Source organism: Cydia splendana, chromosome 1 (assembly GCF_910591565.1).
Source record: "Cydia splendana chromosome 1, ilCydSple1.2, whole genome shotgun sequence".
Taxonomy (NCBI): domain Eukaryota; kingdom Metazoa; phylum Arthropoda; class Insecta; order Lepidoptera; family Tortricidae; genus Cydia; species Cydia splendana.
The window spans coordinates 34,141,848-34,158,534 of NC_085960.1; the positions used below are offsets into that span (position 1 = coordinate 34,141,848).

At 36.8% G+C, this 16,687-nt stretch overlaps 1 long non-coding RNA gene and 1 other non-coding gene across 2 annotated transcripts in view; both read left to right on the top strand.

Annotated features, from left to right (window-relative positions):
* The window catches only part of LOC134794132 (uncharacterized), a 331,004-nt gene that overhangs the window by 94,713 nt on the left and 219,604 nt on the right, over window positions 1-16,687 (top strand). The window lies entirely within an intron of this gene.
* Trnat-agu (transfer RNA threonine (anticodon AGU)) lies at window positions 7,799-7,870 on the top strand. The gene has a single exon. It is a non-coding gene; the product is annotated as a tRNA-Thr (tRNA).

Here is a 16,687-nt window from a genome sequence, read left to right on the forward strand (position 1 = left end):
GAATTATGATCATTAAGGGAGCCTTCGAGCCTTAACGGCTTAGTTTGAACACAATGACACAACTACAGTAACGGCTTAAAGTTAAACTATTGTCAAATTAATTTCAAGTTTGTATACAGAGGACATCTGGCAACTTTCCCGCGCCTCTGGATAGTGATAATGACGCTGCTGTAGATTATACAAAAGTTTATTATACAGATACGCCACTTTAAGAAAATAAAACCGACGTCACAAAACGATTTGAATGAAATATCTATATGAATATTTACAATTCAAAGTGCATCATAACAATTAGGTAAAATTCGCCCCAAGACGTAAAATACCTATTGCGGAGGAGTTCCATTCTAGCCTTCGTGAGCAGTTCCATTTCACCGAATAGCACTGCACTGTGTAATGCAAGTACTTGATTTTTAGATTAAAATTAAAAAACAATCTCTATAGTATGCTCGATTAGATCAGATCAGAACTATCTTTTTCCAAAAAATGGGAGCAATATTTTCAGTAAAAAAATGTTTTTTTTTTCATATCGCTCGAGAAATGATGGAGTTATATGATGTAAGAAACATTTAAAAAAATATAACCGAAGCTTTTTATTTCTAGAATATTTTACAAGTACTACCTACTATTTTAAAATTAATTAAACTCAATTCATCACCATGTACCTAAACGTACTGCTGGACACAGTACTTTTATTGTGAAAAAAAAAAGAAATTTGTTTTATAAGACTTTAAAAACTCTCTTTGAATTTATTCTGAAATGAATACCAGGATTCGAACCCGCACGACCTGCCTACAAATAACAGCCAGAAAAAGATTTAATTCTTATGTAAGTGAGTGGCGTATCTGCTAGTAATCTGTTGCAACGTACTTACTTACGAAGCAATTAGCGCAGCTCATGTTGAATAACATAATAGTGGACAGTATATAGTATATATACTATCCACTATGAATAACATAATAGTGGATGATGACAATATTCAACCTACCTATCTACCCAACCTACCTGTTTTGACCCTGGTTATGGCCAGTTTCATTGGCTTGTAATGCTGAACTATATGCCTACCACCAGTTTGATACTGACATATTCGCTAGCGTCTGCGTAACTTACTTTCTATGCATCTCGCTCGTACTCGCATATAAGTTCGTTAGCCTCCTCTTAACAAATATTTGCTAAGTAAACAGGTTATTTTTAATCACAACATTTCGATCTGGCTCCAATTTCACCACGGTGACAGGTGCGACAATTGTAAAACATCACTGTCGCTGACGTCACAGGCATCCATGGGCTACGGTTACCGCTTACCATCGGGCGGGCCGTATTCCTGTTTGCCACCATCATTGTTTTATTAAAAAAAACTTTATTATATCGGAAAAAAACAGATATTTCTCTTGCTAAGTTTATGACAATTGTCACAAGAAACACTACAATTGTCACGAAATTCCGACATATAACTCATTACCTGTCAAGAATTACCTACAATTCTTCTAAATCTTGACAATTGTCAGAAACTTCGCAAAAGAAATATCTGTTTTTTTCCGATATAAAAAAGTTTTTTTAAATAATACAATGATGGTGGCAAACAGGAATACGGCCCGCCCGATGGTAAGTGGTAACCATAGCCCATGGATGCCTGTGACGTCAGCAACAGTGATTTTACAATTGTCGCACCTGTCACCGTGGTGAAATTGGGGCCTGATGACACTGCCTGGCAACTTCAGCACTACTCCCACCCACTTGCAATATTCCAGTAGAAAGAGAGAGTAGTATCACCTATTCCGATATACGTGACCCCTTGATTCTGTGACATTCATTAAGGAAAGGGGTTAGGATTCGTACTGCTTACCGAGCGCGAGCAACTGGATTGTTTCAAAATAAGACCACTATATCCTTTCAAGTTTCAACTAACTCAAATTCTCACCGACATGGCTACCATAATACCTATAGCTACCTAGAAAAAATGAAAATAACCACTGACGATCTTTGCCCCTGGTGATAGGACCACTCCATAGATAATAGACCACTCTGTGTATATATTAGGCTTTTTTATTTTAACTTGTACAATAAAGCGCGACTTAAGTCTTGTTTCAGTAACGTCTAACCGTCACATTTCTGTCAAAATGTAAGTATCGCTGCGATTCGGGAAATGAATTAGAGATTCACTAGATATGATATAGTAAAGATATGTGACGTTCCACGGCAAAAGGTACCATTGCCCCGGCTGAATATTGGAGCGGCGTTAACCTTTTCGACGCCGTGTTAAACACAAAAGCTGTCACTCGGACGCCACGTCACCGAAGTGTCAAACTGAAATTGAACTTTATGCATATGCACGTAGGTCTATGTTGCTCTGTGGTCTGTGACCGATTAATCGGTCTTTGGCGTTGAACCTGCGGTGCGGATATATCGGTAATTGGCGTCCAAAAGGTAAATAATAGCGTAAGCGCCAGCCGCCAATAGGTACCTATTACCGTGGAACGTCACATATCTTTACTATTTCAAATCTAGTGAATCTCTAATTCATTTCCCGAATCGCGCCGTAAGTATTTTACTGGAACTTGAATTTGGACCATAGTTGTGAGCTGTGGACTAAAATTATGCGATTTTACGGTTAAGTATAGAGGTTTCCCATTTATCCACGTCGTAATTACTCAGATTTCACTGTATACGAAAAGTAAACAAACTGGGTCAAAGAGTATTAAATAAATGAGTCGGAATGCGTAGACTTAGCTCCATCAAAGTTTCCTGAAGTCATTTTATCATTGTGTGATGGTAGCTACATGTGTATACTTATGTAGATAAGTAATTGGGTCTTTGTGTGTAATATGATTGTATGTGTGTGTAGATATACTCAGATAGGGTATCATAATATTTGATGGGTAATAAAATCACAGGAAGTTTCAGACTAACTACTTTGTTAAATGTACCTACCCGATAAATGTAACGTTAGCGTATGTGTATTTTCGATCCCATTTCGCGTTTTGTGTAACCTTATACGAGCGAGCGTCAAAATGAGATCAAATAGGGTTCACGTTTAAAATTTGAGTTCCGCTCAGAGCTTCACGGCCAGTGAAGTTAATTGAATTCCTGACTTTGAATAAAAACAATTACGGTAGATTGCGGGCTTAGAGTAGAATAAATTACATCACTAATCTTTGAGTGCTTTCCACGTGCTTTCACTAACATTTGTGTTTTTCTTGAGACCTAAACTTTGAGTATCGTGAGCTCGGGCTATCCGTTGGCCTAATGAATCAGATGACAAGGTTTTTAATGGGATCATTCGATCCGGTTTGTTTTGAGAATCAAAAGTTGCATTGCGTTGCGTTTAATCAATACATTAAAACGATAGTCAAAGTGTGACTATCGAACACAACGCACAAAATCACAAAACACTGACTATATTAAACAGTAGGTACTGGTGGTAGGTGGTACAGTCACCAGCAATAATATGTTACACAATGAAGGCCGCAAAAATATGTGACGCGCTCTTATTGTACTGCGAATAAGATCGTGTCAGATATTTTTGCGGCCTTCGTTGTGTAACATATTATTACTGGTGACTGTACAGTACTTATATTTTTATGCGCTTCGTTGTACAACATATTATTACCAATGATTTTACATTTTAAATTTTAACCTACGAGTTTTCCTGAATCGGTTCCTTGAGGTAAATATATTACTTGTTTTAACATTAAATATCACACTGTAACTATGTCGTGCTTAAAATATCTACTATTCTATTTAATTAATAATTCATTTTTGGCAAAATAATTAGGTACCTACCCCGTAGGTATTGAACAGATTGATTAACGCCAACCCTAATATTAGTGTTCCGTGGGACCCATTCGGTCATTTTGGCCTTTCCGGGTGCAAAAGAATAAATAAATATAGAATAGAATAGAATATAGAATAATTTATTGAGAAGATCTTATTACTAATGTTACATTGTGCGTGAACTTTTACATTTAACGTACATTGTTTACGTGCGCCTGAACTAGGAATATAATCCTGTATCTCAGGCAAAGAGATAATGTCGTAATTTAAAGAACAATAAACAATAAATAAATTATATACAAAATTATAAACGGATAAATAGAATCTGATTTCTTAGATAATTAAGTCTCTAGTTAGCAAACATTACGTACGTTATTTTTATTTATATACAAATGGATATATTTTATTTTATTCAGTTTTATTCACAAATAAGCTTACAGTCTACAAACCTAGGCGCTTATAAGTAATGTTTAATATTATACATCCTATGTTACTTACACTATAAAAATTATAAGTGTAACATAGTTACACTTACACTATAAAAATTATAATTGCGATGGTGGCCTAGCGGTAAGAGCGTGTGACTTTCAATCCGGAGGTCGCGGGTTCAAACCCCGGCTCGTATTACCAATGAGTTTTTCGGAATTTATGTACGAAATATCATTTGATATTTACCAGTTGCTTTTCGGTGAAGGAAAACATCGTGAGGAAACCGGACTAATGCCTAGTTTCCCCTCTGGGTTGGAAGGTCAGATGGCAGTCGCTTTCGTAAAAACTAGTGCCTACGTCAAATCATGGGATTAGTTGTCAAGCGGACTCCAGGCTGCCATGAGCCGTGGCAAAATGCCGGGATAACGCCAGGAAGAAGAAGACACTATAAAAGTTATATGCCAACGTTACAAAAACAGAAACAGAAACATATAGAATATTTATCCGAATACTAGGTACAACAAGAGCCTCTTTACTTAAGTTTTTACCTACTTTAATTTGCGTTCTGTCTTAAATTCATAATTCTGCTCACATTTGCCGGTGCGCAATTTATGCGAGCAGTTCCATCGAAATTAATGCGGTAATAACCGGCAGCCGACTGCCGTTTCACATTGAAACTGCTGTGGATTTTACAAAACCACGGTAGATACGCCACTATTAACACATTCACTGCCAAGAACACGCTAGGTGTTTTCAATTTCTATTGGAATTTCATTTTCACTTGGCACTTAAAGTGTTAACTATAAAACTCCCGTGAGACTCGAACATACCTATTAAAATAATTTTAAAAGGGTCACTCATGTACCTATTAGGTACTTATTGAGTCGAATAGATACGCTCGACATGTTTCGATCCGTTTTCGAGGATCCTCTTCAGTCTTCACGGAGCAACGACTCGTCTTCACTGGTCGAGGGGGCGCCGTTTTGAAGGTTTGAAGGTCGTATCGAGTCGGAAATACCGTTAGGTTTATTCCACAGTTTATAGTTCGTTTTTTTTAGCATTAGAAATAAGGTAAACAATCTTGATGTGTCTTTTAATTGAAAAACACATTTTAAAAATAAGTTACGGCAAATATGTAACAATTATGAATCTAATACGATCTTTTATATTCTTCTGCTTTCATAAGTAATGGTTATTGATTTTTATAAAGCGTTTTTCAATTAAAAGCATGTTAAGATTACTTACCTTCTTACAAGTTCTACGAACTATAGTTATGTAAGTATATAAATGCATAGAAGCTTACCCTTATTATTAGCCTTCGTCACCGGGCACGGCATTCTCCTGCCAGCTATGCGGTCGCGGCTGCCGCTCTCGCATTGGACTTGATAGTCATTTGCGGAAGTGCCGCACTCTTAATATGGACGCTGTTTAAACCATCATCTTATTGATGTTACAGGCCAATGATGATGATGAGAAGCTTAAGTTCAAGCTCAAAAAAAATTTACCATCCGGGGCCAATGTAACCCGATTTTACGGTATATTCATTGAAATCAATGTTTACAACTAATACATAAAAATGTAGGCTCGTAGTGGTCATATGTACCTAACTAATAATCGTACTTAATCTGCCATCGGCAGCCGACGTAATGCCCCGTTCACATATATTCCAGTCTAGTGACCGAAACGAGTGCTGGACTGGATCCAGTGGCGTACCGTGAACTAATCTAGCCGTAGGCGAAGTCGTATCTGCGAGGCCTTTTTCTTTTAATGTGTATTTCCAAGATAATAAAAAGGGTTGGCTTCCGCGAAGCCCCCTTAACCCGTGGAGCGCCCTAAACAGACACGTGTGCTGGTAACTAGTATAGGAGTTCCATACTACGGTAATTCTGGGGCGCTCCAGGGGTTAAGTGCGAAGCCGTGGGCGAGTGCCAACTTTGCCCACGCCTAGCGCCTCTGACTGGATCGAATCGTTTACATTAAGGGCCAGTTGCACCAACCACACTTAACAGACTGATCGACACACTAAACATCTCAACATAGGTAGTACTACGAAAATTCCTATAAAATAAAATTTAGCGACCGCTTTAACGGTGACAGACCGTTTGGTGCAACCGACCCTTACTCCAGTCATTTTGATCATCCAGTGAATTTATGGAAACTGTTACCACAAAAACAATACGTGTTCATTATTTAACTTTCCATTCAGCACTGGATTGGCTGTCTATACACTGTTCCAATCACGCTGGATTAATCACTGGACTGGAATGTTCACTGGAATGAGTATATTCCAGTTCCGGTGCACATTATTGCAGTGCTGGATTTTATCACTTCACTGGAATGCTACTGGAGTAGATGTGAACGGGGCATAATGGCGATTATCTGCGTCTGTTTAATGCCATTACCAGTAAATTAAGATTAAGACGCGGCAATCCATTTCAATTTAGCCATTCGAATTTATTTGTACTGTGCACCTTGGACAAATTCGTAAAAAATCGTGCAAGAAAAGCTTAATAAATACTTTCAATGATAGCTATAAAAAAAATCCATGCATTATACAAAAAAAAAGACAATATTATGCCAAAAATGCCTTACATTATTTTCGAAAAGAGCAGATACTATTCAAACTGCTGGATCGGTTTTTATCAAACAATTATATTTGGCTAATCACCACTGCAAGGAAACTCGCTTACACGTAAAAAAACGGCATCGCAATCGGTCCATCCGTTTGAGAGCTACGATGCCACAGACAGACATTGGTGTAACCTTCCGCTCTGCGTGCTGCTGGCACGTACAGGGAAACTACACACAGAACACTGGCTAAACCAGACTGGATGCAGACAGGCTAAACAAGCCATGCCTGGCATCAACGGTAAGCTCACAAGGGCGCTCCTTCAACTAGGAAAGGTTCGACTGAGTTGGTAACCAGTGTCATAACAGGTCATGGACTATTTAACAAACATCTTTTTATAACAGGTGTCACAGACAGTCCCCTATGCCGTGGATGCATGGAGAAGGAAGAAACAGCCTCTCACGTGGTGTTGGAATGCGGCGGATTGGCCCCATACAGGCCAAAACATCTCGTATCCCCGATAGACCTCCCCGAGGTCCTACTCAACATCAAAGGTTTGATAGGATTCCTCGAGGAGCTGGGCTGGCAGGACTAGCTAGCCCACCCCCTAAGTATCACGCAAAATAGGTGGAAGTCGAGTCGCGGAAAATCGCCCGAACTACAATACAATACAACAACGTACCGCTCTTTTTGCGTCGGAGGTTAAAAAAATAAACAAGTGTTTACGAATGCTTTACTTGTTGGTAATGTTGGTAGTTTTGCGATGCCCTATTTTCCTTATTGGGTTTCCCTCATGAATAAGGCATTGATTCGGATAATAATAAAAAAAGACGACATGTAATGGCTGGGCCAATATTCTTTTATAAATAAACAATTTTTTAATATTGTACTATTCTATTTAAGATAGCACAAAGCTTAGAAATATATGAAAAGAGGGAAAATTCACTGTCATCGATATGATATGGAAAAAAAATGACATGGGATGATATCGATGTGATATTGTGGAAATATTCGCTGTCATCGAGCGAAGTGTCGGTAGCTCAGTTGGCAGAGCGATGAGCTAGTGATCCAGAATCGCGAGTTCGAGTCTCGCCCGAGACTGAATTTTTCGCGTATTTTTCCAGTTTTAATTTAGTTCTAAACTATTTTTTATCAAGTAGCGTTGATACTCAATTTTTGACACTAAAGGAGAATTGCAAAAATGCACCGCTTCGAGTAAGACTCAAAACTTGGGATCTTTCGAAACACATGAGTTTACGTGAATTTTAGAGTTTAGTCGGACCTTTAGAAATTAAAGAGCTCGACTACAAAATTTTCATAGGTACCTACACTTTACGTTTTGATACATCCAAGTGGCCACTATGAAGAGAACCTCAAATAAGGTCACGATTTTTCATTTTTAGTTTGCCTCTTTCATTTCTTGATTGTTTCCGTAATATTTAGGTATTAAGCGTCATGGTCTCATGGTACGAGTAGATCCGTGATAAAACTAGTGGCTCTGTAAGCTGTAGACCTCGCGAGCAGAGCTTTAAATTACATGGTGCTAAGAGCTTTAAATATAGTAAATTAAAAAAAAAAAAACAATACGAAATTTAAGTGTAAAAAAATAAAAAAGTTATATCCCAGCATACAAATACTGGGGATCGAAGCCAGACTCTCTGTGCAAACAAACAAAAAAACCGAACGTTTACAAACTGAGCCAAATAGTTCTTGGCTAAGCTGACGAAAATTAGCTACTCATTCTCAAGTTAAAATTAGTTAAAATTCAATATCTCAATACCTCCGAAACCAGCGAAATAAATTTTCTGAATTTTTGGCCATTTAATCTATAAACATATCTCAAAAAGAAAAAACTCTTATGATATCGATACGACTATTTGTTTAGGCGAGAGGTATCACGACTCCGCCATTTTTAAAAATTTCCAAAAACTGGATTGACATAAAAAAAATATTTAATCATACAATCTGGTCACAAAATTTCACGAGAATCGGTTGAGACTTGTGACCTGTAGAGGAGAACATCCGGATGGACATACGAAAGCAAAATGCCCGAGTCAAAACCCAATTATATACCAATTTTTATTGATTTTAGTTTTAAGTTTTGACATTTTAATTGAATTGGACTGCGCATATATTTACAGTGTTTAACCTTAATTTTTAATTTTTATTTTAAGTTTTAAATTTTAATCTTTTAATAATCAATGAATTTTATTATTACCTATTAATTAATGCCAAGTTATTTTATCAGTTATCATATGCTAAGTTTAATTTGATTGTAATGTCTAGTCATGAATCTTTAATGTTATACCTATACCTAATTTTTATATTTTTAATTTTATCTTAAATGTATACTATGGATCGATGTTGATGGAATAAATGATTTATTATTATTATTATTTATTTGTTTTAATTTGGTTTTCTCTCCAGTTGGAGGTGATTTTACTTCCATATTCGCGGGCTTTTGGCCAAACGAATACAGAAGGATATGTAATCCTATCCTAATTTTCTAAAGCTAAGAATTTGCGTACTATCCGACATGTGTTCAATATAACAGCTTTCTGAAGAAGAGTGTAGGTGAGTGGATGTATATCGAGGGTTTTGAGGCTGGTATGCAAAGTGCGAGGGATAACACCGGTAGAAGAAATTATTATTGGGATAGTCTTTACGGTATTCACCCGCCATTGGGTTTTTATCCCTATTGACAAGTCTGCGTATTTACTAATCTTTTCAGTGTGAGTTGGGGTTAGGTTGTGTGTTGGGTATGGCTACGTCAATGAGATACACAGTTTTTGCAGTTTTATCGTGGAGGGTAATGTCAGGTCTATTGCAATGTATTGTTTTGTCTGTGATGATAGTTCTGTCCCAGTAAAGTTTGTAGTCGGTAGAATCTAAAATAATTTGGGGGGTGTATTTATAGTAAGGGGACCTGTTATTAATAAGGTGGTATTTAAATGCAAGATATTGGTGAATGATAGCTGCAACTTGGTCATGGCGGTGTTTGTAATCGGTCTGGGCTATGATCGGCATGCTCCTGTAATGTGTTGTATTGTCTCGGATGCAGCATGGCAGCGTCGGCACAAGTCGGTTTGTAAATTACTGTCGCGGATAATATATTTTCTGTAATTCTTTTATTTGATCTTGAATGGCAATGATAAATCCTTCGGCTTCCGGGAATAACTCACCTATCTTTAGCCACATATTGGACGCCAGCTTGTCGACACTAGGGTTCATCAGGTCGAGTCGGTGTCTACCGTGGAGTGACTTTTGGATCCATGCTTGTTGTTTTTGCTGGTGATCTACTATTACCTCACTTACCTGTGTCCTGCGGTCGTTTAGGTTCAATGGAGTACATTTTTGATCGGCGTTTACAATAGCTTGATGTATTTCGGAATTATTAGAGCGGTTGTGAAAAAAATTCCTGAGTGAGCTTACCTGTCTGTTGTGAAGATTTTTAATATCAATTAAACCCCTTCCGCCTTCAGATTTTGGTAGGGTCAGTCTCTGGACGCAGCTTCGCGGGTGGTGCTTTCGATATTTGGTCATTAAAGTGTTAATTATTCGTTGATGATTACAAAGGTCTGTTTGTGACCATTGTATGATACCGAAAGAGTAGGTTAGAATCGGAACTGCATATGTATTAATTGCCTTGATGGTGTTTCTTGAATTAAGGTAAGTGTTGAGAATTTTGTGCAGTCTGCCTGTAAATTTCTGTTTAAGTGAAGCTTTAGTGATTTTATGGTGGATTTGCTGTGTTTGTTGGTAACCGAGATATTTGTAACCAGTTTCTTCATCGACAGGGTCTACTTGTTCTCCATTGTTGAGGGTGTAGCTGTTACGTTCTATGTTGCCACCTCGAACTGATTGGATTTTACATTTGTCAATGCCAAACTCCATGTGTATATCTGAAGAAAACGATTGTGTGATATCAGCGAGGTTATGGATATTACATATATTATTACTATAGAGTTTGATGTCGTCCATATACATCAAATGCGATATTGTGTACGGATTACTTTCATAGCAGATTTTATATCCAGATTTGCTGTTGTTTAGTAAAGTGGATAGCGGGTTGAGCGCAAGACAAAACCAAAGCGGACTCAGGGCATCCCCTTGGAAAATTCCTCTGCGGATGTTGATGGGTTCCGTTTCGACGTTAGTGGTATTGCTAATTATTTTCAGAACAGTTGACCAATGTAACATAGTATTTTTTAGGAAGAGTACGATAGAGCTGTGTATTTTGTAGTGCTTAAGGATATGGATTAACCAAGAATGCGGTACTGAGTCAAAGGCCTTTTTATAATCTATGTACATAGTGTAGATGTCTTTTTTGTTTCTCTTAGCTTGTTTGGAGATGATGGCGTCTATTGTAAGCTGTTCTTTGCAGCCTTGGCTGTTTTGGCGGCACCCTTTTTGCTGTTCAGCCAATATATTGTGTGCTTCTACATGACGGTAAATAAGTTTGCTAATACATGATGTAATAATTTTGTAGATGGTCTGTAAGCAGGTAATGGGTCTATATTTAGCGGGATTTGTTCTATCTAATTTATCTTTAATTAACATATATGTTACGCCCTGAGTGATGTATTTCGGTAGTGTTTCTGGAGAATTAATGAATTCATTAATTTGTCTGAGCAATATTGGGTGCATATAAGTAAACTTTTTTAACCAGTAGTTGTGGATTTTATCTGAACCAGTGGCTTTCCAGTTATGTGCTTTACCTATAACTGATTGTAGTAAATCAATGCTAATCTGATCAAAAACCATGTCAGGAACCGATTTGAGAGATTCTTTATCAGCCTCAATCCATTGGGCATTCCTATGTTCTACTGGCTTGGACCAGATCTCGGACCAGAAATGGTGCAAGTCTTGAACAGTCGGGGTTACGCAGTCAGGGCCTGAATTTTGTTCAAACTCGTTGGTATTGCTGTCTTGAAGATTTCTGTAAAATACTTTTTCATTGTTGATAAATTGTTTATTTTGTTTTTGGCGTAGGGTTGTAAGCTTATATCTACGGAGTCTACTTGTGAGTGCACTAAGTTTTTGCTTAAGGGTGTCTAAAAAATGAGATAGGTGTGTGTTTTCGTTTTCGTGTCGGGAATGTAGCTTATACTGTCGCTTAACTGCATCTATATGTCTTAGAAGTCGCGGACTAGAGTTTCCGTTAATAAACTCTGTTACTCTACCTATTTTAGCTCTAAGATCCGTTATTCTATTTTGTAGTCTTTTTTGCCATAGAGGCGGTTGGTTATTGTGCTGGCGAATGTTGTGAGAGTCAGTAATCTTAGATCCGTTTTGTGTGGCTGTAGCAAACACTGCGCAGTAGAGGGTACTATGGGTATTTTCAAAATTTGAGTCTTGGGGTAAATATTTCGGCAATATTATGTTATTAATAAAGTGAACAATAGAAGTAAATTTTTTCGATATTTTTTGTTTAGGTATAATGGGTCTGGTTGTGGGGTCAGAATTTTGAAAGAGGCTTACAGCAGTTAAAAAAGTTTGTTCAATTTCCTCTTGTGTTGCTGTCGGGAGCGAATATTGTGGTATCGACGGTTCACTATGGTCCAAATTATTAGACGGAGAGTCATGATTTATTTCAAAGAAATTTTCATTTATAGGTAAATCGTCAGTAGGTTCAGTCGGTCTGGGTTCAGTTACATGGGGTAAATTGTTTCTGTTTTGTAGATTATCTCCCTCTAGAGCTAAGCCTTGTGATATTTCAGCCCTTATTTCCTGGAGTCTTTGTTCACTTATGTACTTATTGTTAATGATAGCTCGCCGTTGGTCTGCTATTCTTTGTTCGGAGACGTGAGATACTTGAGGATGCATTGCTATAATAGCTTGATGTAGTGGTTTTCTATACGCTGTTATATTTGTTTCTAGTTGTGTTATTCGGTAGTATTCCTTTATTATCGCTTCGTTGATCTCGTTGGTCCAGATCATTCGCTGACTGCTATTATGTGTGTATGCCTGCTGGGAGGGTATTGAGTAATTTTTTAGATCGTTTTCTGCTAGTTTCTTAATCTCTGCAATATCTTTATCGGAAAGTAACTAAAACGTAGACCTTCGCTACGCTTCGGTCAACTACGCTTCGGTCAAATATAGTCCAACATAGGCGGGCATACCTTCACTTTAAGCTGTTTATAAATTGTTATGTTAACACATGCATTAGAAGAGGGTATACACATGTTTAAAATATTCATATTCATAGAATACTTACCTAATGTATTTTCAGTGGAAATGGATACATTTAGGTTTATTTGTTGGGTAAATTTTCAATGTATTCAGCGTAGGTACCTACTTATCAAAAAGTTAGTCTCAAAAAAGTTCAATTTAGCACATTGTCGGGCAACAATGGGTATAAAATTAAGTTCATAAATGGAATTTCGCGTTGAAAATACGATTTAGAAATAAAATATTCAGATTCAGAACAAACTTTGAAAGTGTTTTTCACACAAAGGAAAAGCAAGAATATCGTACAATTCTAGGTGCATTTTTAGTTTTATACCAAATATCTAGAGTATATATGAATTAAATATTAGAAAATACCAGCTGCATCCTGGTAATAACATAAAAACTATATTTTGCAGAAAGAAATAACTGCTTAATATACAATGCAGCTGGGTCATTTTCTGAACGCGATTTTTTTTGTGTCCGAGATGGAAATCGGAAGGAAGCATCAGATAATACGTACTATTTATTTTTTTTCATAGAAAAGTCACACTTCCACACCGCGGTCAACATGAATTCACTGATTAATTTGTTTTTAGGGTACACTTAAAAATACTTAAAGTTTCAAATTACTACTCCCGTGCCCTGTCCGGAATCTGTTTTTGAGTATAATGAAAATTCCTACTAAAAACTGTACATTAGTATCAATTGTTGAATCTTAAATACTTAAACTAGATGATATTTACTATCCCTAAGCATATAAAACATTAACTTCTTTGTGGTAAATAACTCGTGATCGATGATTAAATTTTGTCCGAGCTCGAGAGCATTTTTTTGTTGAAAATTTTCAAAGCCAATCAACATCGCGTGTGAAGCCTTGACTTGTACTGCACTTCCCTTTTCTTGTTCTGTCATGAGTCTTCTAACAGATAATATAGGCACGATTTTGACAAATCACTGAAGTTTCTAGAAATGTACGACAGAACAATAATAATTTCTGTGGCCACAATTATGTACATATATATAATTTAGGGAATGCAATAACCGGCCGAACTTCATAACCGGTTTCGGTTACGGTTATGCCCGAAAAATAACCGAATATCGGTTATAATCGGTTACGGTTATTTTCAAAAAAAAAATGATAAATTTACAATGAAGTCATTAAAAAAATACGAAAATAAAGGTACAGTATTAGGGAATGTGTCATAAGTCTTCGTTTTTTAATAAAACACACAAAATACAGTAATAGTAAAATATGACCTTGGACGTGATACAATATTCAATAAAAATATTTCATAAATAAGGGAAGTAAATTTGGTATATTTTCATTATTAAAGTACACAAATGACAAAAAAAATAGTCAAAGGCGTCACAGCCAAAAAAGGCAGGATTTTGTAGTCATTAGATGATAAAAACATAGAATTTAAGTCATAAATAAATAACCGAAAATAGTCAAATGATGGCTATTAATCATTAATAATAATCTAACTAAAAAAATTACATTTATTCTTATTAATTCAGAAAGGTCCTTAACTTTATTAGTTAAGTTTTTGAATCATCAGTTTTATTTGTATGATGCTCTAAAACCATGCAATAGATCTCAAATGTGAAATAGGTTATTAATAATCCTAAAAGTTTATTATTTTAGTTTTGATTAATAAAAAACATAGTTTAAATACGAATAATTCTTAGAAAATTCTCGCGCCTTTTTCTACTGACAAAGTTGTTTGAGCGGTTATAAATTGTAATGCCGCGCAAGAGGCTTAACATATAGATTTTTTTTACCCAATCCAAACTTTTATTTAATAACCAAACACATTTTTTTTATAGCTAGAAATCATGTAGGTACCTATTGGGTAGGTAATATTCAAATATCCGGGTGGGATAAATTTATGAAGTGGGGATAACTTTCAATGATAGTGGGTCAGATAAGTGTCAGTCATACATACCGCCGCTTCTGTCGATACAGAAAACATTATTCTTAAACTTTATTGCAAGTAAAAAAGGCCTACAAAGAATCAGCTGCCAAATTGCCAATATAATGGGCCCAAAATAAGGTAAACAATAGTTATCCGTCTAACGAAACAACAAATTCCTAGTAAATTGGAGATTTATGGCCGTGATTAAGGAAACTCTCACTGAACCCTCACTATCGATCTCGAGGTAAAGGTAACTTATTTATTTGTTCCGGTCGCAGATCGCTCTGGTATTCTGGGCGAATCAACTAGATCGACACTTTTTCACGTCCCTGGCGTTAACCTACCAAAAATGTCTGTGGATTTACCAAGAAATCACGTTTCCATTGTAATTTATTTTTAAATTTTAGGTATGTCAGAGAGCAAATTGCGTGTTTTAAATAAATATTATAGGACATTTTTACACGAATTGACTAAGCCCTACGGTAAGCTCAAGAAGGCTTGTGTTGTGGGTACTTAGACAACGATATATATATAATATATAAATATTTACATACATAGAAAACAACCATGACTCAGAAACAAATATCTGTGTCATCACACAAATAAATGCCCTTACCGGGATTCGAACCCGGGACCATCGGCTTCATAGGCAGGGTCACTACCCACTAGGCCAGACCGGTCGTCGGTGTTTTGTTATTGTCAATCTTTTTACTCGAGCAGCCTGTGGGTGAGGTAAAGCGCGTCAGGCATGTTTTGCGAGGCGCGCACTGATTCCTGCAATCATGCGAAAAATGATTGCATCCCTGCTGAGGCGAGTTAGACAGAGTCCCAATAGCATTCTGAATGTGATTGCTGACAAGTTTGATTGCCCGATCATTGTATACTGTAGGGCTACCGCCAATACCGAAAATCGTCAATTGCGGGCATTTTTCTCTGTCACTCTAATTACGCCTTCATTGGAGTAAAAGAGTAAGATCCCCGCAATTTGCGAATTTCGGTTTTCGCGGTAGCCCCTCTGGCTAGGGCAAGTAAAAAGTGTGGCAGTATATTTTTGTTTATTAAGTATAGTTTCAACATACCTATGTGTTCTTAGTTTTTTGGTTTTTAGTTGTAGTTTTAATTTTAATCTATCTTAGTCTGGGCACTAACATAATTTTAATTATTTTAATTATTGTAATTTAATAACTGTATACTAATACCCTATGGAGTCATGTGCTTCGAAATAAAGATTTATTATTAACGACAATTATATAAAAGTAATAGGTATGTTGTTTCCCCTCCTTCTACGAAATTGAATCTCCTTCACGTTTTAGCTGTTCGCCTGTGGAACAGTCTGCCGATAGACATTAGGTGTGAAATTCTTCATAGCTTTCTTATTCTTCTTCTTATTCTTCATTACTGAAGGTCGTGCCTGTCTTTAAATGCCTTCACCGAGGCCTCGACGAGCTGCTTACATTTCACCCTGTCTTCGGCTTGTCTAAGGCCAGTAGTGACAGTAAGTCCTGTAATGTTCCTTACTTGATCGGACCAACGGGTGGGTGACCGTCCTCTCGGCCTCTTGCCATCCACTTTTCCAACAACAACCAGTTTCTCTAGGTTATCTGGCTGCCTTCGAGCAATATGTCCAAAATAGCCGAGGACTCGTTGGTAACAGATTGTGGATAGTCTAGATTTGATCCTGAGTTGATTGAGAATGGATTTGTTGGTTCGTTTTGCTGTCCACGGTATGCGCAACATTCTCCTCCAAAATATCTTCATAGCTTTAAAAACCTTTATTAAAACCACCTGCTGGAATAACATGATATTGGCATGAATATTATAGTAACATAAT